Genomic DNA, 22,389 nt, shown 5'->3' with positions numbered 1-22,389 from the left:
GGCACTTGAATCTAAGACTCTTTAATTTTCCTAAGGTAATGGGTGAGTTACCATTACAAACTTTTAAGAAATATTTACAAGAAATCCTTAAATTGCCTCCAGAGAATATTCTCCCAGTAAAGAAAATATTCTTCCTGCCGCAAAGAAGCGCCTCTAATATAGTGGTTTCTAATGTAACAGGGATAGACATTCTGAATCTGTCCAATTTTCTTGAAAACTCAGATGTTGAAATTATTGAGAGGTCTTCTTTATTTGTTACTTTCTATACTGAATATGAATTAAGTTTAATCATGAAGAATTATTTCAAAAATATGAATGTTCAGTTCCTAGGAGGAGTGGTTGGTATATTTCCTGACCTTGCAAAAACCATGCAAATAGGAAGGATTTCTTAGTAATGAGACCTGAGGTTTTAGCACTAGGGGCTAGCTACAATTTGCGCTACCCCTGTAAATGTGTGATAAAACTTTCAGGAAATACCTATATATTCTTCAGCCCTGAACAACTACGAGCTTTCTTGGATGCTCGTATGCAGCAGCCACAATCATAAGGTGGGATCTAAAAAATTGTGCCTAGTGTTCTGTCAGTCTTTCTTAATTATAACTTTGTTTTCTTAATGTTCTCCTTGTTTTCATTCCTCTCCTTATTTCCAATGAAAGTTTAGAGATTTACTTAAAGTAATTCTTCTAATGATATAATTAGATGTTGGATAACTGTTTCTTCTGTAAAATTATTAATGTAAATCTCTTGTATTTCATGCAAAATTTTACTTTGTAAATGTTGAAAATTGGAAAAAAAAATTATTCTGATAGTTGGATGGTAAATTAAGACACATGTTTCAAATGTTAGCATTAGAATGGAAAGCTAAAAATATAGAAACCTTATTCCATTCCAATTGTGACATAACTGACACAGTAAACAACAATCTTAGTGCTAACATAAATCCAGAACCGTATTTCACGAGACTGGAGCAATAGATAGACTGGGAAACACATTTTGAAATACCATAATCATATGAATAATCTTGTATATATGTATTAACTCAACCTCAGAATAAATCAGTAATAGCAATTTCAACATAAATAAAACATAGCTTGAGGAACAAGAATGCTATCTCACCTGGTAGGATTCAATCAACTCGCAATCACGAGATGGAAACGAATCTATTTCATTCACCATGACCCTAAGCTCGGGAAAATTCAAAGGTTTCATGAAGGTGAAATCACTTCTTTCAGAAACAGGAGGAAAGCAAGCCCGGTAGCAATGGGCCTCGGAGTCTGGTGGCCTCATGCTGACCTCCATATATTTCAGAGTGCCATCCGAATTTATGTGCAGCGTTGGAGTGGGTTGTTTTATAAAGTGTCTGGATTGCGAGCTACCAGTGCTTAGACAGTCACATAAAGAACTGAAGCTGTCTTTCTCTTTCCTGAGGCATTTAACAGAAAGTATGACGAAAGCAGCAAGTGAAATTACACTGATTGCCACCAAGGAGATAATTAAATACAGGGTCATGTCAGATTTTTTTGAATCTGTAAGGAAATCCCTGGATAGTGGACTTTCCTCATAAACTTGGTCATCTAAAGACAAGAGAATCGTAACTGTAGTTGACAAAGCTGGATCTCCATTGTCCCGGACTAAGATAAGAATTTTCTGCAGAGAGTTGTCTGACTCTTTGAAGACTCTGATAGTCCTGATTTCTCCTGTATATGGAGCCACTCTAAACAAAGAGAGATCTGTAGGTTCTATAAGACTGTAAGAGAGCCAGGCGTTATGTCCAGAGTCTGCATCCACTGCTGTGACTTTGGTGACCAAATAATCTATAGCAATTGACCGAGAGATCTGTTGTTGCGCCGTTTGCTCCCTGGAGGTTGCCGGATACAAAATAACCGGAGAGTTATCATTCATATCCAACACAAAGACATAGATAGTGATATTGGAGCTTAGTTTCGGAGAACCACCATCTTCCACCCATACTGGAATTTGCAAAACTTGAAGGAGCTCATAATCAAATGATCGCTGAGCATATATATTACCATTATGGGAATTGATGTAAACAAATGAGGAGATAAAAGAATCATGGATCGGACTCTCTGCTATGGAGTAAGTGAGATGGGAATTCTCATCCAGATCAAGATCAGAAGCAGACACAGTACATAGCAAAGAACCCGGCTGGTTATTTTCTTTTATGTAGGCATTATAGAAAGGTTGTGAGAAACTAGGAGGATTATCATTAATATCTGAAACATTGAGAACCACTTTTGTCTTTGTATACAGCGATGGTAATCCCAAATCTGAAGCAATTAGTTCAATGGTATATTGAGACACCTTTTCTCTGTCTAAATTATCACCTGTGATTAAAGAATAGTGGTGATCAGATGACTTGAATTTAAATGGCAGGTTGGGTGATATATTCAACATTACTTCTCCACTTTTCCCTGAATCTCGATCCCTGACAATGAAAAGACCCACTACAGTTCCAACAGGAGTATTTTCTGGAACTGACTTTTCCAAGGAAGTTATCAGAATCTCTGGAGGATTATCATTGACGTCCTCTATTTGCACCTGAACAATACAGTGTCCTTCCATTTCTGGAAATCCTTTGTCTCTTGCCCGTACATGGATTTCATAGAAATTGGATTCTTCAAAATCCACAAATCCTTTTACAAGAATTTCACCGGTGTGGGTATCCAGACTGAAAATCTTGAACACTAAATCCGAAGTAAGAGCGTCAAAAGAATATTCGATTTTGCCATTCAGTCCCTCATCTATATCAGTCGCGTTAAGTTTAATTAGTGCAGTATTTACAGGGGAATTTTCCAGTAAACTGACTTTGTAGACTGAATGATCAAACACTGGTGCATTGTCATTGATATCCAGAACAATTACATTAATTTGGGCAGTTCCAGATCTAGCAGGATTGCCTCCATCAAAGGCAGTCAGGATCAGTTGGTGCTGCTCATGCTCCTCTCTGTCCACAGGTTTTTCCAGAACTATTTCTGGGAAAAGTTTGCCATCTTTAAGGACTTTCACATTGAGGGAAAAGAATGGCGTTGGATTCAGTTTGTAAGAACTAACAGCATTGGTTCCCACATCTGGATCTTGAGCACTTTCCAGAGCGAATCGTAAACCTGGAGCTGCGGATTCTCCAATTCTTAGTTGGCGTTCAGTGGTGAGAAAACTTGGAGAATTGTCATTTATATCCAGTATCTCGACTTGTAGCCGGAATAGCTCCAGTGGATTTTCAGTAACTACCTCCACAGGCAGTAAGCAGCTCGAGCTGGATCCACAAAGGCTTTCTCTGTCTAGCTTTTCATTCACAATCAGTGCTCCGTTTGCCACATTAACAGCAAAATAACGTCTGCTGCTTTCCGATTCCAATCGCAGCCTGCGTTTGGAAATAGCTGCAACGTTTATCCCCAGATCCTGAGCGAGATTCCCCACCACTGTCCCCTGCTCCGACTCTTCCACTACGGAATAACGAAGCTGCCCCGAGACTAAGCCCCAGATACAGAGGGAAAAGAAGCACAGTACTTGCCCTTTCCAAGTCTTCCGGGAGCTCCGCGAATTCATTGCCTTTCAATCCTTTTCCTGGACTGTTTTGTAGTTAAGGACTCAGAGTCCCTTTCAGTGCCCTCTCAAACCGACCATTGGGGCGAGGGTTTGAACCGGAGATGCTATAAGAACTCAGTTCTCCGTAGCCGCCGTCGGTAGGCAGTGAAGGATTTGCGTAGATACATTTGCTCTTCTCCGTCTGCGACTGAAGAGGAAGGGTGGGTGATTCACTGCATCACAGCGGGAGGAGGAGACAACGAGCCGAGCAGATCTACAGTCTCTGTTTAGCAGTTGATTGGTGCAAGACTTCTCTGTCTCCCGAAATGACGGACACGCCTCCTTTGCTCTTAAAGCTACAGAAACCTAAATCCGTATCTATTGAGCCAATTGCTGAAATATATATTTGGGGAGATAATGTAGCAGCAAAACTTAAATGTACACATTTAAATGGAAAAAAAAGTCTAAGCTTTAAGCTACAAGAACAGGCAAACGTCTGATACTTGAGATTGTCATTCCTATTGTTGTCTAGCATTTCTTTGATAACGTCAGATAATATCGTGCGGTAAGACTGATTGAATTTGCCTTTTTATTTATTTTTCTTGAGCTATGATCGCCCACATTCATTGGAGGAAGGAATCATTCTCTTGCAAAGCGTTTTGATATTTCATTTATAATGTCAAATCAAATGCACTTTCAATGTTATTCGTACTATGCTTCTGGAAAAGTAATGATCGAATAATTATTTCTTCTTTCTTGACTTGTAGAATACTTTCTAAGGCCACGCTTATATACAAGACATCATGGAACATGTGTGTCAAATATTTGCACAGAATTACAGTTTATAGGCAGGATTGATTCTACATACCAAGTATGGTAGAAAATAAATATATAATAGAAGACTATTTTATTCAAGCTTCATTATGAAAAAGAAGGTTAGGGCAAAGCGACTCTAAGGAGCTTCCTGCAACAGGTGTTTTCTTCAAAATTGTAAATTATTTTAGAAATCGCACTTTCAAATAAAACAACCAGTATCAAATCACTAAACAATGTTTATTTTTGTGAAGAAAATGGCCGTGGAACAGATAAATTACTACAAAATTTTAATTCAGAAACGGAAGAAAATACTTCCTGTAGTAATAATGTAACCCTAATCTAGATTGGAGGTTCCCAAACAGGTGCTGGAGGCCCAATTAGCCAGTCTGCTTCTCAGGATATTTTCAATGAATAAGCCGAATATGCACCTATGAAGAAATAGGCAAATCTTAAAATTTTCAATCCAAAATGGAGAAATAAATTTGAGCATTCTGGCCCAGGTCAGGATCAAAAGCGGAGACTGAACATATATGTATTTCTATAACATTGTTCTCCATCACAAAGGCTTCCTAAGCAGGTCGAGGAAAGTGTAATAGGTTGTTATATACATCAGAAATGCACGGAGCATGCTTTTGGTGAAACGTGGATTTACACCACGATCTGTAGTTGTGATCCCAGCATTGTAGTGGGCAACATATTCATGATCAAGCAGGGCGTGTTTTGTCAGAGCAGTGATTTTCTTAGAAGAAGGTGCAACTTTCAAAATCATGTTTTCAGGCACAGGTAAGGGGACTGCACCATGTTTACCAGAGTCTAAATTACTTATGTAGAAAGAACCACCGCTGCATTTGGTAAAGCATCTTCTTGCAGGAAAGAGATTCTCGACCAGTTCTTTTTCTCGGACTTTTCCACAAGTGACTATTGAAGAATCTGCTCAGAGACCTACTCACAGCTACACAGGGAACAGAAACCTAATATTTGCCCTTTTAAAGATTGCTGGGTGCTCCGGTATTCCATTTGTTATAAATTCGTTTCCTAAAATTTTCCAGGCAAGCAGAGCTTAATTTTTACACAAAACGAAAGTGAAAGAATGAGTGGATTTGTGGCTGCACTTGTCGCAGGGTAAACAGCTCAAACATTCTCTGTTCTTCCCTGCTTCCTCCAAGGGCTCGGGAGCCATAAATAATCCATGCAAGTACCGGCTCTATTCTGTTTCCTCAGGGGAACCAAAACTGATATACAATCACATTGCTGGCTCTGCTCCACTTTCTTGGGTCCCAGAAGAAAGGTGGCAGAACTCTGTTCTGTGTTGTTCTGCCAGAAATTAAACCCTTGATAATGAATACAAAAAATGGATTGAATTAGGTCAAGTTTAAAAGTTGTGAGCAAGACCAGGGCGGAAATCTTGACAATTGGCACTAATGTTCACAAGTTTCAAACTTGTGCTAATTCTAACCCTATTTTGTATCTGCTCTTGGCTCTGCAGTGTCTGCTTCAGTACAATCCCTTCCCCTTCCGTTGCCTGCAGTACAGAAGGAGAAGTGGGAGAAAGGAGGAACAAGAGGAGAGGGGCTGGGTTAAGGAGCAGAGTGGCTGTTCTCTGTGTGCTCCTGGCTCACCCCTCTCCTTCTCTTCCCTGTGGATTTCTGAGAGGGGAGAGGCTGAAGCAGAATACCCCTGCATTCCAGGTCATTCCCACATAAATGAAGTTCTGCCTCCATGGGGTCTCCTTGTAGCTGCACAGCAAGGGTAAAACAGGGGCCTGTATTTCAAATGTTATATAAACTCAATCCATCTGAGCAGAGATTAAGAGATTAATAAGGTGTAGCTGTACATAAAAATTTCAGTCTGAGTGGGAAAGTTATGGGAGAGCTAATATATTGTGGCATGCTCTTAAAGCTATAAAGTACTACACTGTAGTATTGAAGATGTTCACCCTAAAATGTATCTTAATCTTAATTAGCATGTCACTCACAAGCAACAGATAAAAGTTGAACATCTTCAGTATAAAATCTTTTTTATTCTTACTCTATCATACCTTAATATATAATGTTTAATATAAAAAACCAATCTTTTTTTTAAATTTACACTTTTATTAATTTCAAAATTCAATTTCACATGAATTGCAGAAAAGCATTCAGTAAATACAATAAAAAAAATAAAGAAAAATTCTAATAGTATGCAAAAGCCCATATAATAATGGATGGACCTAAGAAATATTGCAATAAATTGTCAGAAATTTCCAACCCCCTATTTACCAGGTTTGCTTTTATTCATAAAAAATCTCTCAAGGTCTATTGGGTCCTGAAATATAAACTTGTTACCTTGAAAGGAAATAACACACTTTTATGGAAATTCTAAGTAGAAAAATGCTCCTAAATCTGAAACTCCGGTTTTCATTAGAAGAAATTGCTTTCTTCTTGCCTGAGTTTCTTTAGAAACATCTGGAAAAACCTGAATTTTTTTTTTTACCACAAAACAAGCTATCTTTAAACTTAAAATATTGCTGAAAAAATAATTCTTTATCTGAATCCAATACAAAGGTAACAACCAAGATAGCTCTGGTATTAGTATCATCTGATTCCAACAATGAGGAAAAATTAGGGCTCTTTATTGGGGTTAATATATCAAAAGACCCATTTACATGGTTGTCTCCCCTCTTTTTTACAGGCAAATAACAAGAATTAGATAATAAAAATGTTTTATCATCTGAAAATTGAAGAATTTCCTTAGCATATTTTTTAAACTTGGAAAATTTAATAGGTGCAAATTTTTAGAACGTCTACGATTCTCTAAGATTTCACATTTTTGATGAATCATCAAATTATCTTTTATATTTGAAATTGAAGTTGCTTGTAAACTGGATAAGATTCCAGAATGTCAGTCAACCTCCGATTCCAACCTTGATGATCTTTTATCTAATTCTGATAATTTAAGAGAAGCCTTTTCTGTATATAGAGATAATGGACTAATAGAATTAGATAACATATTTTCTACCCTGGAGATAGCTCTCCAAAAAACTTTTAAAGATACTTCAACTGGTTCCTCCATACCGGTACCCAATGACTCTTCCCCTAAGAAACTTAGGGGAAACCGGCACGGGTACCGGTACCATATTATTTGCATCAGAGGTTTCAAGTTTCCCCCAGAAACATCTTTATTACTAGTGGGTCTAACACATGAACTCGCTTGATCTAAAGGATTCATACCACCTAAAGACAAATTATCTTGTAACATACCAGGCATAAATGGGGGTTTGGGAGGAGGAGAACGCACTTCTAGGGATAAAAATATCCCAACTAATTCAGTACTCGTATCTCGCAGTGGCGAATTAGCCTTGATTATATGTTGATCCATAGGTCCGTGGACTATATCTGGGGTGGAGGCAAATACTGAAATGTTCCCTTTTCTCTTTTTCCCCATAGCTTCTCCACTAGTTAGGGAAAACTGACAGAAGGGGCGTGCCCCTTTGGCGCATGGCATCAGCGTGCCGACGGTGGCGCTTCACAGGGCGCCGCAATTTCAAGTCCTCGGGGGTCCTCCAGCGGGCAAGGTGACCGGAAATTTGCCCGGTGTAGTAGAAGCCTCCAAAACAGCAGATAAGAGAAGATGGTAGGGTCCCCCCTCAAAAAAAAACCTATCTATAAACACAGGGAAGTCTTTTCTTTCTCATTCTCATGTCAATCATTTGCACTATTGTTTTATGTATATTTTAATTGTGCCCTGCAAGTGACTTTGGAGTGAATGGGATACAAATCTCTCTCTCTCTCTCTCTCTCTCTAGTTGTTAAAATAGAAGAACTGTCTATTAGGAGTTTCTAAAACATTTTAAAATAAAATGTGCATTAATATATTGCTTTGTGTATGCTGTTATTTCTGGTTGCCTCATAACATTCAATCTATATGTGAGGTATCTTCTTTAGTGAAGTTTTAAAGAAAATGTTAAAGAACATTTCACTTGTTAAAAAGGACTGAACAATTCTCTAATGGATTTTACCATACTGAAAACTTACAGTTAGAACTTAAAATCTACTTCTGAAATATACTGGCATTACAAATTATGAAAGAGAATACTCTTCCAGTAATGAAAGTTGAATATTTGCACATATATAAATGTAATATTCTTTCTGAATGAAATCATTACAACAATGTACATTTTAGAAAGGTTAGATATGGGGTCGGCATATGAGAGTGACATGAGATTGAATAGATGGGTGTTGTTGGATGTAAAGGGATGGAGGTGATTGGAAGGTGGCTGTGAGACTGAGGGGAGCTTACTTGGGGAAATTAATAATGGCTTGATGAATTTTTAATAATTATTTTAATTATAGTACCATGTTTTGATATTTTTAGAAGTATGAAATCAAGTTTTATTAAATAAATATTAATAATTAAGTATTAAACTATTTTAGTATACTGTACTCTACTATACAGTATATTTAAAAGAACACGTTAACACAAAGTAATGTGATTATCTCTTTTTTTCTTCTTGTCTGATAGAAAAGCAGAATAGAAACCATCTGTTTTATTCTAATTAAAAAGTCATATATAAAGATTTCCATTTTACAGTCCAGGTTGTAATAATCGTATATCATCTTCTATGTTATTGGGATTTACATTAGGATATGGAAAATCATCTTTGTCTCACAGTGCCTACGAATAAATATTCTATTTTCTTCTACAACCAGAGTTCAAGACCAGATGTTACGATAAATACATGAAAGAAAATCTGGAATATGTGTGCTTGGAAGGAATGACATAATGATACGAAATATCTTGTAGTTTCTTTCGCCATTCAGTGTGGCAGCAAAATGTATGAATATATGAAATTATGAACTCAACCTTGGAATAAGTCAGTGAAAGAAATTATAGAAGACCTAAAACATAGCTTGAAAAACACGAATGCTAACTCACCTGGTAGGGTTCACTCAACTCACAATCACGAGATGGAAATGAATCTGTCTCATTCACCATGTCTCTAAGCTGGGGAAAATTCAAAGGTTTCATGAAGTCACTTGTTTCCGAAACAGGAGCAAAGCAAGCCCGGTAGCAATGGGTCTCGGAGCCTGCTGGCCTCATGCTCACCTCCATATATTTCAAAGTGCCATCCGAATTTATGTGCAGCGTTGGAGTGGGTTGTTTTATAAAATGTTTGGATTGTGAACTACCATTACTCAGACAGTCACATAAAGAACTGAAGCTGTCTTTTTCTTTCCTGAGACATTTAACAGAAAGTATGACGAAAGCAGCAAGTGAAATTACACTGATTGCCACCAAGGAGATAATTAAATACAGGGTCATGTCAGATTTTTTAGAATCTGTAAGGAAATCCCGAGATTGTGGGCTTTCCTCATAAATTTGGCCATCTAAATTCATGAGGATGGTAACTGTAGTTGACAAAGCTGGGTCTCCATTGTCCCGGACTAAGATAAGAATTTTCTGCAGAGAGTTGTCCCTCTCTGTGAAGGCTCTGATGGTCCTGATTTCTCCTGTATATGGAGCCATTCGAAACAAAGAGAGATCTGTAGGTTCTAGAAGACTGTAAGAGAGCCAGGCGTTATATCCAGAGTCTGCATCCACTGCTGTGACTTTGGTGATCAAATAATCTACAGCAATTGACCGAGAGATCTTTTGTTGCGATGTGAGATCCCTGGAGGTTGCCGGATACAAAATAACCGGAGAGTTATCATTCAGATCCAACACAAAGACATAGATAGTGATATTGGAGCTTAGTTTCGGAGAACCACCATCTTCCACCCATACTGGAATTTGCAAAACTTGAAGGAGCTCATAATCAAATGATCGCTGAGCATATATTTTACCATTGTGGGAGTTGATGTAAACAAATGATGAGAGAAAAGAATCATGGATCGGACTCTCTGCTATGGAGTAAGTGAGTTGGGAATTCTCGTTCATATCAGGATCAGTAGCAGACACAGTACATAGCAAAGAACCCGGCTGGTTGTTCTCTTTTATGTAGGCATTATAGAAAGGCTGTGAGAAACTAGGAGGATTATCATTAATATCTGAAACATTGAGAACCACTGTTGTCTTTGTACACAGCGATGGTAATCCCAAATCTGTAGCAATTAGTTCAATGGTATATTGAGACACCTTTTCTCTATCTAAGATATCACCTGTAATCAAAGAATAATGGTCATCAGATGACTTGAATTTAAATGGCAGGTTGGGTGATATATGCAAACGTATTTCACCATTTTTCCCCGAATCTCGATCCCTAACACTGAAAAGTCCCACTACAGTTCCAACAGGAGTGTTTTCTGGAACTGATTTTGTCAATGAAGTTAACAGAATCTCTGGAGGATTATCATTGACGTCTTCTATTTGCACCTGAACAATACAGTGACCTTCCATTTCTGGAACACCCTTATCTCTTGCCCGCACATGGATTTCATAAAAATTGGATTCTTCAAAATCTACAAGCCCTTTAACAAGAATCTCACCGTTGTGGATATCCAGACTGAAAATCTTGAACACCGAATCCGAAGTGAGAGCGTCAAAAGAATATTCAATTTCACCATTCACTCCCATATCTACATCGGTCGCGTTAAGTTGAATTAATGCAGCATTCACAGGGGAATTTTCCAGTAAACTGACTTTGTAGACTGAATGATCAAACACTGGTGCATTGTCATTGATATCCAGAACAATTACATTAATCTGGGCAGTTCCAGATCTAGCAGGATTGCCTCCATCAAAGGCAGTCAGGATCAGTTGGTGCAGCTCATGCTCCTCCCTGTCCACAGGGTTTTCCAGAACTATTTCTGGGAAAAGTTTGCCATCTTTAAGGACTTTCACACTGAGGGAAAAGAATGGCGTTGGATTCAGTTTGTAAGAACTAACAGCATTGGTTCCCACATCTGGATCTTGTGCACTTTCAAGACGGAAATGTACACCTGGAGCCGCGGTCTCTGCAATTCTTAGCTGGCGTTCAGTGTTGAGAAAAGTGGGAGAATTGTCATTTATATCCAGTATCTCGACTTGTAGCCGGAATAGCTCCAGTGGATTCTCAGTAACTACTTCCACAGGCAGTAAGCAGCTCGAGCTGGATCCACAAAGGCTTTCTCTGTCTATCTTTTCATTCACAATCAGTGCTCCGTTTGCCACATTAACAGTAAAATAACGTCTGCTGCTTTCGGATCCCAATCGCAGCCTGCGTTCAGAAATAGCTGCAACGTTTATCCCCAGATCCTGAGCGAGATTCCCCACCACTGTCCCCTGCTCCGACTCTTCCACTACGGAATAGCGAAGCTGCCCCGAGACTAAGCCCCAGATACAGAGGGAAAAGGAACACAGTACTTGCCCTTTCCAAGTCTTCGGGGAGCTCTGCGACTCCATTGCCTTTCAATCCTTTTCCTGGACTGTTTTGTAGTTAAGGACTCAGAGTCCCTTTCAGTGCCTTCTCAAACCGACCATTGGGGCGAGGGTTTGAACCGGAGATGCTATAAGAACTCAGTCCTCCGTAGTAGCCGTCGGTAGGCAGTGAAAGATTTGCGTCGGTTCATTTGCTCTTCTCCGTCTGCGACTGAAGAGGAAGGGTGGGTGATTCACTGCATCACAGCGGGAGGAGGAGACAACGAGCTGAGCAGATCTACAGTCGCTGTTCAGCAGCTGATTGGTGGAAGACTTCTCTGTCTCCCGAAATCTCGGACACGCCTCCTTTGCTCTTAAAGCTAGAGAAACCTAAATCTGTATCCTTTTTGCCAATTGCTGAAAAATATTTTTTGCGAGATAATGTAGCAGCAAAACTTAAATGTACACATGTACACATTTAAGTGAAAAAAAGGTCTAACCTTTAAGCTACCAAAACAGGCAAAAGTATGTTACTTGAGATTATCTGGCATTCCTAATCTGGTCTAGCATGTATTTAATAACGTCAGTCGTCAGATAATATCGTGCGGTACGACTGATTGAATTTGCCTTTTAATTTATTTTTCTTGAGCTATGATCGCCCACATTCATTGGAGGAAGGAATTTTCTTGCACAGCGTTTTGAATATTTCATTTATAATGTGAAATCAAATGGACTTTCATTGTTATTTGTACTATGCTTACTGAAAAGTAATGATGGAATAAATATTTCTTTTCTTCTTGACATTGTAGAATATTTTCTAAGTCTACGCTCTTACAAGACATCATGGAGCATATGTGCCAAGTATTTGCACAGAATTACAGTTTATAGGCAGGATTGATTCTATATACATGGTAAAAAATAAATATATAATAGAAGACTTTTATTCAAGCTTCATTATGAAAAAGAAGGCTAGGGCAAAGCGACTCTAAGGATCTTCCCTCAACAGGGGTTTTCTTCTAAATTGTAAATTATTTTAGAAATCGCACTTTCAAATAAAACAACCAGTATCAAATCACTGGTGGGCGTGAGGATCGCCTGGTAACATGCCTAGCTGGTGCGAAGGTGGTGGACCTCACGCGTCACCTAGATAGGATTTTAGACAGTGCTGGGGAGGAGCCGGCTGTCATGGTACATGTGGGCACCAACAACATAGGAAAATGTGGGAGGGAGGTTCTGGAAGCCAAATTTAGGCTCTTAGGTAGAAAGCTTAAATCCAGAACCTCCAGGCTAGCATTCTCTGAAATGCTTCCTTTTCCACGCGCAGGTCACCAGAGGCAGGTAGAGCTCCAGAGTCTCAATGCGTGGATGAGACGATGGTGCAAGGAAGAGGGATTCAGTTTTGTTAGGAACTGGGGAACATTTTGGGGAAGGGGGAGTCTCTTCCGAAGGGATGGGCTGCACCTTAACCAGGGTGGAACCAGACTGCTGGTGCTAACCTTTAAAAAGGAGATAGAGCAGCTTTTAAACTAGAACAAAGGGGAAAGCCGACAGTCGCTCAGCAGCGCATGGTTCGGAGAGAGGTATCTTTAAAGGATACTAATGATGCATTAGAATTAGGGCATCCTGACAGTGAGGTTCCAATAATTAGAAAAGTAGTCCAAGTGCCTGTAACTAAAAACTCACCTGAGCTAAAAAATTCTAACTTATCCCTATCAATTAAAAAGCAGAATGAAAATACAAACAAAAAACAAACTTTGAAATGTTTGTATGCTAATGCCAGAAGTCTAAGAAGTAAGATGGGAGAATTAGATTGTATAGCAGTAAATGATGACATAGACTTAATTGGCAACTCAGAGACATGGTGGAAAGAGGATAACCAATGGGACAGTGCTATACCGGGGTACAAATTATATCGCAATGACAGAGAGGAGCACTCAGGAGGAGGTGTGGCACTTTATGTCCGGGATGGCATAGAGTCCATCCTGCATGAGACTAAATACAAAATTGAATCTTTATGGGTAGAAATCCCTTGTGTGTCGGGGAAGACTATAGTGATAGGGGTATACTACCGTCCACCTGGTCAAGATGCTGAGACGGACAGTGAAATGCTAAGAGAAATTAGGGAAGCTAACCAAATTGGTAGTGCAGTAATAATGGGAGACTTCAATTACCCCAATATAGACTGGGTAAATGTATCATCGGGTCTCGCTAGAGACATAACGTTCCTGGATGGAATAAATGATAGCTTTATGGAGCAATTGGTTCAGGAACCGATGAGAGAGGGAGCATTTTTAGATCTAATTCTCAGTGGAGCACAGGACTTGGTGAGAGAGGTAACAGTGGTGGGGCAACTTGGCAATAGTGATCATAATATGATCAAATTTGATTTAATGACTGGAAAAGGAACAGTGTGCAAATCCAAGGCTCTCGTGCTAAACTTTCAAAAGGGAAACTTTGATAAAATGAGAAAAATTGTTAGGAAAAAACTGAAAGGAGCAGCTACAAAAGTAAAAAATGTCCAAGAGGCGTGGTCATTGTTAAAAAAATACCATTCTAGAAGCACAGTCCAGATGTATTCCTCACATTAAGAAAGGTGGAAAGAAGGCAAAACGATTACCGGCATGGTTAAAAGGGAAGGTGAAAGAAGCTATTTTAGCCAAAAGATCTTCATTCAAAAATTGGAAGAAGGATCCAACAGAAAAAAATAGGATAAAGCATAAACATTGGCAAGGTAAATGTAAGACATTGATAAGACAGGCTAAGAGAGAATTTGAAAAGAAGTTGGCCGTAGAGGCAAAAACTCACAGTAAAAACTATTTTAAATATATCCGAAGCAGAAAGCCTGTGAGGGAGTCAGTTGGACCGTTAGATGATCGAGGGGTTAAAGGGGCACTTAAAGAAGATAAGGCCATCGCGGAAAGATTAAATGATTTCTTTGCTTCGGTGTTTACTGAAGAGGATGTTGGGGAGGTACCCGTAATGGAGAAGGTTTCATGGGCAATGATTCAGATGGACTGAATCAAATCATGGTGAACCTAGAAGATGTGGTAGGCCTGATTGACAAATTGAAGAGTAGTAAATCACCTGGACCAGATGGTATAAACCCCAGAGTTCTGAAGGAACTAAAAAATGAAATTTCAGACCTATTAGTAAAAATTTGTAACTTATCATTAAAATCATCCATTCTACCTGAAGACTGGAGGATAGCAAATGTAACCCCAATATTTAAAAAGGGCTCCAGGGGCAATCCGGGAAACTACAGACCATTTAGCCTGACTTCAGTGCCAGGAAAAATAGTGGAAAGTGTTCTAAACATCAAAATCACAGAACATATAGAAAGACATGGTTTAATGGAACAAAGTCAGCATGGCTTTACCCAGGCCAAGTCTTGCCTCACAAATCTGCTTCACTTTTTTGAAGGAGTTAATAAACATGTGGATAAAGGTGAACCGGTAGATATAGTATACTTGGATTTTCAGAAGGCGTTTGACAAAGTTCCTCATGAGAGGCTTCTAGGAAAAGTAAAAAGTCATGGGATAGGTGGCGATGTCCTTTCGTGGATTGCAAACTGGCTAAAAGACAGCAAACAGAGAGTAGGATTAAATGGGCAATTTTCTCAGCGGAAGGGAGTGGACAGTGGAGTGCCTCAGGGATCTGTATTGGGACCCTTAATTTTCAATATATTTATAAATGATCTGGAAAGAAATAAGACGAGTGAGATAATCAAATTTGCAGATGACACAAAATTGTTCAGAGTAGTTAAATCACAAGCAGATTGTGATAAATTGCAGGAAGACCTTGTGAGACTGGAAAATTGGGCATCCAAATGGCAGATGAAATTTAATGTGGATAAGTGCAAGGTGATGCATATAGGGAAAAATAACCCATGCTATAATTACACAATGTTGGGTTCCATATTAGGTGCTACAACCCAAGAAAGAGATCTAGGTGTCATAGTGGATAACACATTGAAATCGTCGGTACAGTGTGCTGCGGCAGTCAAAAAAGCAAACAGAATGTTGGGAATTATTAGAAAGGGAATGGTGAATAAAACGGAAAATGTCATAATGCCTCTGTATCGCTCCATGGTGAGACCGCACCTTGAATACTGTGTACAATTCTGGTCGCCTCATCTCACAAAAGATATAATTGCGATGGAGAAGGTACAGAGAAGGGCTACCAAAATGATAAGGGGAATGGAACAACTCCCCTATGAGGAAAGACTAAAGAGGTTAGGACTTTTCAGCTTGGAGAAGAGACGACTGAGGGGGGATATGATAGAGGTGTTTAAAATCATGAGAGGTCTAGAACGGGTAGATGTGAATCGGTTATTTACTCTTTCGGATAGTAGAAAGACTAGGGGGCACTCCATGAAGTTAGCATGGGGCACATTTAAAACTAATCGGAGAAAGTTCTTTTTTCCTCAACGCACAATTAAACTCTGGAATTTTTTGCCAGAGGATGTGGTTAGTGCAGTTAGTATAGCTGTGTTTAAAAAAAGATTGCATAAGTTCTTGGAGGAGAAGTCCATTACCTGCTATTAAGTTCACTTAGAGAATAGCCACTGCCATTAGCAATGGTAACATGGAATAGACTTAGTTTTTGGGTACTTGCCAGGTTCTTATGGCCTGGATTGGCCACTGCTGGAAACAGGATGCTGGGCTTGATGGACCCTTGGTCTGACCCAGTATGGCATTTTCTTATGTTCTTAATGTTTATTTTTGTGATGAAAATGGTTGTGGAACAGATAAAGTATTACAAAATGTTAATTCAGAAACGGAAGAAAATACTTCCTGTAGTAATAATGTAACCCTAATCTAGATTGGAAGTTCCCAAACAGGTGCTGGAGGCCCAATTAGCCAGTCTGCTTCTCAGGATATTCTCAATGAATAAGCCGAATATGCACCTATGAAGAAATAGGCAAATCTTGGAAATTTCAATCCAAAATGGAGAAAGGAATTTGAGCATTCTGGCCCAGGTCAGGATCAAAAGTGGAGACTGAACATATATGTATTCCTATAACATTGTTCTCCATCACAAAGGCTTCCTAAGCAGGTCAAGGAAAGTGTAATAGGTTGTTATATACATCAGAAATGCACGGAGCATGCTTTTGGTGAAACGTGGATTTACACCACGATCTGTAGTTGTGATCCCAGCATTGTAGTGGGCAACATATTTATGATCAGGCAGGGCGTATTTTGTCAAAGAGCAATATTTTCTTAGAAGAAGTTGCAACTTTAAAAGTCATGTTTTCAGGATCAGGTAAGGGGACTGCACAATGGTTACCAAAGGCTAAATTACTTGTTCAGAAAGAGCCACCGCTGCACTTGGTAAAGCATCTTCTTGCAGGAAAGAATTTATGCTTATACCCTGAATGAGATTCTCGACCAGTTCTTTTTCTCGGACTTTTCTACAAGTGACTATTGAAGAATTTGCTCAGAGACCTACTCACAGCTACACAAGGAATACAAACCTATTATTTGCCCTTTTATAGATTGCTGGGTGCTCCGGGATTCCATTTGTTATAAATCCGTTTCCTAAAATGTTCCAGACAAGCAGGGATTAATTTTTACACAAAACCAAAGTGAAACATTGTGTATGTGTGTGTGTGTGAGAGAGAAAGAGAGAGAGAGAGAGAGAGAACGAGAGAGAGAGATGGGTGGGCAAGGGCTAGGTGTGAACACTCTCTCTCTCTCTCTCTCTCTCTCACACACACACACACACATAACAGAATCAAAGCCATATGGTTGCCCTTGTCTCAGGGTAAACAGCTCAAACATTCTCTGTTCTTCCCTGCTTCCTCCAAAGGTTCGGGAGCCATAAATAATCCATGCAAGTACTAATTCTATTCTGTTTCCTCAGGGGAACCAAAACTGATATACAATCACATTGCTGGTTCTGCTCCACTTTCTTGGGTCCCAGAAGAAAGGTGTCCTGTGTTGTTCTGCCAGACATTAAACCCTTGGTAATGGACACAAAAAGGGATTGAATTAGGTCAAGTTTAAAAATTGTGATCAATAATGGCATTCATCAAGGCTAGGGCTGAAATCCTGACAATTGGCACTACTGTTCACAAGTTTCAAACTTGTATTAATTCGAACCCTATTTTGTATCTACTCTTGGGTCTGCAGATCAATCCCTTCCCCTTCTGTTGCCTGGAATGGAGGAGGAGAAGAGGGAGAAAGGGGGGAAAAGAGGAGAGGGGCTGGATTAAGGAGCAGAGATGCTGTTCTCTGTGTGCTCCAGGCTCACCCCTCTTCTCCTCTTCCCTGTGGATTTCTGAGAGGGGAGAGACTGAAGCAGAATACCCCTGCATTCCAGGTCATTCCCACATAAATGAAGTTCTGCCTCCATGGGGTCTCCTTGTACCTGCACAGCAAGGATAAGACAGGGGCCTGTATTTTAGTTATTATATAATCTCAATCCATCTGAGCGATTAATAGATTAATATGGTTTATGTGTATAGAAAATCTTCTCGGAGTGGGAAAGATATGGGAGAGCTTTTATTTTGTGGCATGCTCTTAAAGTTATAACGTACTTCACTGTAGTATTGAAGATGTTTACCCTAAATTCCATCTTAATCTTAATTAGCATGTCATTCACAATCAACAGATAAAAGTGGAATGGCTTTACTGTCTGAGATATAACAGGTGAGCACTGGAAATGTCTTCAGTATAAAATCGTTTTTATTCTTTCTCTATCATAACAACATAAAATGTATAATATCACAAAACAACTATCTATAAACACACAAGTCTTTTGTCACTCATTCTCATGTCAATCATTTGCATTATTGTTTTAGGTATATTTTAATTGTACCCTGCAGGCACTTTGGAGTGAATGGGCTACAACACTCTCTCTCTATCTCCAGTTGTTAAAATAAAAGAACTGTATATTAGGATCTTCTAAAACATTTAAAAATAAAATGAGCATTAATATATTGCTTGGTAGAAACTGTTGTTTATTTCTGGTTGCCTCATAACATTCAATCTACATGTGAGGTATCTTCTTTAGTGAAGTTTTAAATAAAATGTTAAAGAACATTTCACTTGTTAAAAAGGACTGAACAATTATCTACTGGATAACTGAAATATACTGAAATTACAAAGTATGTAACAGAGTACTCTTCCAGTTATGAAAGTTGACTATTTGCACATATGTAAATTTAATATTGTTTCTCAATGAAATAATTACAGCAATGTTATTTTAGGAAGGTAAGATATGGAGTAGGGCATGTGAGGGTGACATGTGATTGAATTGGTGGGTGGTGTTGGATGTAAAGGGAGGGAGGTGATTGGAAGTTGGTTGTGTGATTGAGGGGTGCTTACTTGGGGAAATTAATAGTGGCTTGATGAGGTTTTTTTAATTATTATTTTTATTAGTGTACCATGTTTTGATATCTTTAGAAGTGTGAAATTAAATTTTATTAAAGAAATATTAATTAATCATTATTTTAGTATACTGTACTTTACAAAACAGTATAATTTTAAAAACATATTCACACAAATAATGTGATTATCTCTTTTTTTCTTCATGTCGGATAGAAAAGGAGAATGGAGAACCTCTGTTTTATACTAATTAAAAAGTCATTATATAATGATTTCCATTTTACAGTGCAGATTTTAATAATATTATATCATGCTCTATGTTATTGGGATTTACATTAGGATATGGAAAATCATCTTTGTCTTATAGAGCCTATGAATATAGATTTCATTACCTTCTACAACCAGAGTTCAAGAGCCAGATGTTAAGATAAACACATGGAAGAAATATGGAATATAGACTCTCAGGATGTAATGTGTGCTTGGAAGGAATGACATAATCATACGAAATATCTTGTACAGTTTCTTCTGCCATAAAAACATAAGAAAATGCCATACTGGGTCAGACCAAGGGTCCATCAAGCCCAGCATCCTGTTTCCAACAGTGGCCAATCCAGGCCATAAGAACCTGGCAAGTACCCAGTGTGGCAGCAAAATGTATGAATACATATAATTATGAACTCAACCTTGGAATAAGTCAATGAAAGAATTTATAGAAGACCTAAAACATACCTTAAATAACACGAATGCGAACTCACCTGGTAGGGTTCACTCAACTCACAATCACGAGATGGAAATGAATCTGTCTCATTCACCATGTCTCTAAGCTGGGGAAAATTCAAAGGTTTCATGAAGTCACTTGTTTCCGAAAAAGGAGCAAAGCAAGCTCGGTAGCAATGGGCCTCGGAGTCTGCTGGCCTCATGCTCACCTCCATATATTTCAAAGTGCCATCCGAATTTATGTGCAGCGTTGGAGTGGGTTGTTTTATAAAGTGTCTGGATTGCGAGCTACCATTACTCAGACAGTCACAAAAAGAACTGAAGCTGTCTTTTTCTTTCCTGAGGCATTTAACAGAAAGTATGACGAAAGCAGCAAGTGAAATTACACTGATTGCCACCAAGGAGGTAATTAAATACAGGGTCATGTCAGATTTTTTAGAATCTCTAAGGAAATCCCTGGATTGTGGACTTTCCTCATAAACTTGGTCATCTAACGATATGAGGATGGTAACTGTAGTTGACAAAGCTGGGTCTCCATTGTCCCGGACTAAGATAAGAATTTGCTGCAGAGAGTTGTCCGTCTCTGTGAAGGCTCTCATAGTCCTGATTTCTCCTGTATAAGGAGCCACTCGAAACAAAGAGAGATCTGTAGATTCTATAAGACTGAAAGAGAGCCAGGCGTTATGTCCAGAGTCTGCATCCACTGCTGTGACTTTGGTGACCAAATAATCTATAGCAATTGACCGAGAGATCTTTTGTTGCGCCCTTTGCTCCCTGGAGGTTTCCGGATACAAAATAACCGGAGAGTTATCATTCATATCCAACACAAAGACATAGATAGTGATATTGGAGCTTAGTTTCGGAGAACCACCATCTTCCACCCGTACTGGAATTTCCAAAACTTGAAGGAGCTCATAATCAAATGATCGCTGAGCATATATATTACCATTGTGGGAGTTGATGTAAACAAATGAGGAGATAAAAGAATCATGGATCGCACTCTCTGCTATGGAGTAAGTGAGATGGGAATTCTCGTCCATATCAGGATCAGAAGCAGACACAGTACATAGCAAAGAACCCGGCTGGTTGTTTTCTTTTATGTAGGCATTATAGAAAGGCTGTGAGAAACTAGGAGGATTATCATTAATATCTGAAACATTGAGAACCACTGTTGTCTTTGTATATAGCGATGGTAATCCCAAATCTGTAGCAATTAGTTCAATGGTATATTGAGACACCTTTTCTCTGTCTAAAATGTCACCTGTGATTAAAGAATAGTGGTGATCAGATGACTTGAATTTAAATGGCAGGTTGGGTGATATATTCAACATTACCTCTCCACTTTTCCCTGAATCTGGATCCCTAACAATGAAAAGACCCACTACAGTTCCAACAGGAGTATTTTCTGGAACTGATTTTTCCAAGGAAGTTAACAGAATCTCTGGAGGATTATCATTGATGTCTTCTATTTGCACCTGAACAATACAGTGTCCTTCCATTTCTGGAACTCCCTTGTCTCTTGCCCGCACATGGATTTCATAGAAATTGGATTCTTCAAAATCCACAAGTCCTTTAACGAGAATCTCACCGCTGTGGGTATCCAGACTGAAAATCTTGAACACTAAATCCGAAGTGAGAGCGTCAAAAGAATATTCAATGTCACCATTCAGTCCCTCATCTATATCAGTCGCGTTAAGTTTAATTAGCGCAGTATTTACAGGAGAATTTTCCAGTAAACTGACTTTGTAGACTGAATGATCAAATACTGGTGCATTGTCATTGATATCCAGAACAATTACATTAATTTGGCCAGTTCCAGATCTAGCAGGATTGCCTCCATCAAAGGCAGTCAGGATCAGTTGGTGCTGCTCATGCTCCTCTCTGTCCACAGGTTTTTCCAGAACTATTTCTGGGAAAAGTTTGCCATCTTTAAGGACTTTCACACTGAGGGAAAAGAATGGCGTTGGATTCAGTTTGTAAGAACTAACAGCATTGGTTCCCACATCTGGATCTTGAGCACTTTCCAGAGGGAATCGCGAACCTGGAGCCGCGGATTCTGCAATTCTTAGTTGACGCTTAGTGGTGAGAAAGGTGGGAGAATTGTCATTTATATCCAGTATCTCGACTTGTAGCCTGAATAGCTCCAGTGGATTTTCAGTAACTACGTCCACAGGCAGTAAGCAGCTCGAGCTGGATCCACAAAGGCTTTCTCTGTCTATCTTTTCATTCACAATCAGTGCTCCGTTTGCCACATTAACAGCAAAATAACGTCTGCTGCTTTCCGATCCCAATCGCAGCCTGCGTTTAGAAATAGCTGCAACGTTTATCCCCAAATCCTGAGCGAGATTCCCCACCACTGTCCCCTGCTCCGACTCTTCCACTACGGAATAGCGAAGCTGCCCCGAGACTAAGCCCCAGATACAGAGGGAAAAGAAGCACAGTACTTGCCCTTTCCAAGTCTTCCGGGAGCTCTGCGACTCCATTGCCTTTCAATCCTTTTCCTGGACTGTTTTGTAGTTAAGGACTCAGTGTCCCTTTCAGTGCCCTCTCAAACCGACCATTGGGGCGAGGGTTTGAACCGGAGATGCTATAAGAACTCAGTTCTCCGTAGCCGCCGTCGGTAGGCAGTGAAAGATTTGCGTCGGTACATTTGCTCTTCTCCGTCTGCG

At 39.3% G+C, this 22,389-nt stretch overlaps 3 pseudogenes; all 3 read right to left on the bottom strand.

Moving 5' to 3' along the window:
• Nucleotides 1-1,107: 1,107 nt before the first annotated feature.
• LOC115079691 lies at nt 1,108-3,734 on the bottom strand (annotated as a pseudogene).
• Nucleotides 3,735-9,266: 5,532 nt separating this feature from the next.
• LOC115079690 lies at nt 9,267-11,887 on the bottom strand (annotated as a pseudogene).
• An 86-nt stretch (nt 11,888-11,973) lies between these two features.
• On the bottom strand, nt 11,974-22,389 carry LOC115079689 (annotated as a pseudogene).

This window comes from Rhinatrema bivittatum, chromosome 18 (assembly GCF_901001135.1).
Source record: "Rhinatrema bivittatum chromosome 18, aRhiBiv1.1, whole genome shotgun sequence".
NCBI lineage: Eukaryota > Metazoa > Chordata > Amphibia > Gymnophiona > Rhinatrematidae > Rhinatrema > Rhinatrema bivittatum.
This window is presented reverse-complemented; position numbering and strand designations above follow the sequence as displayed.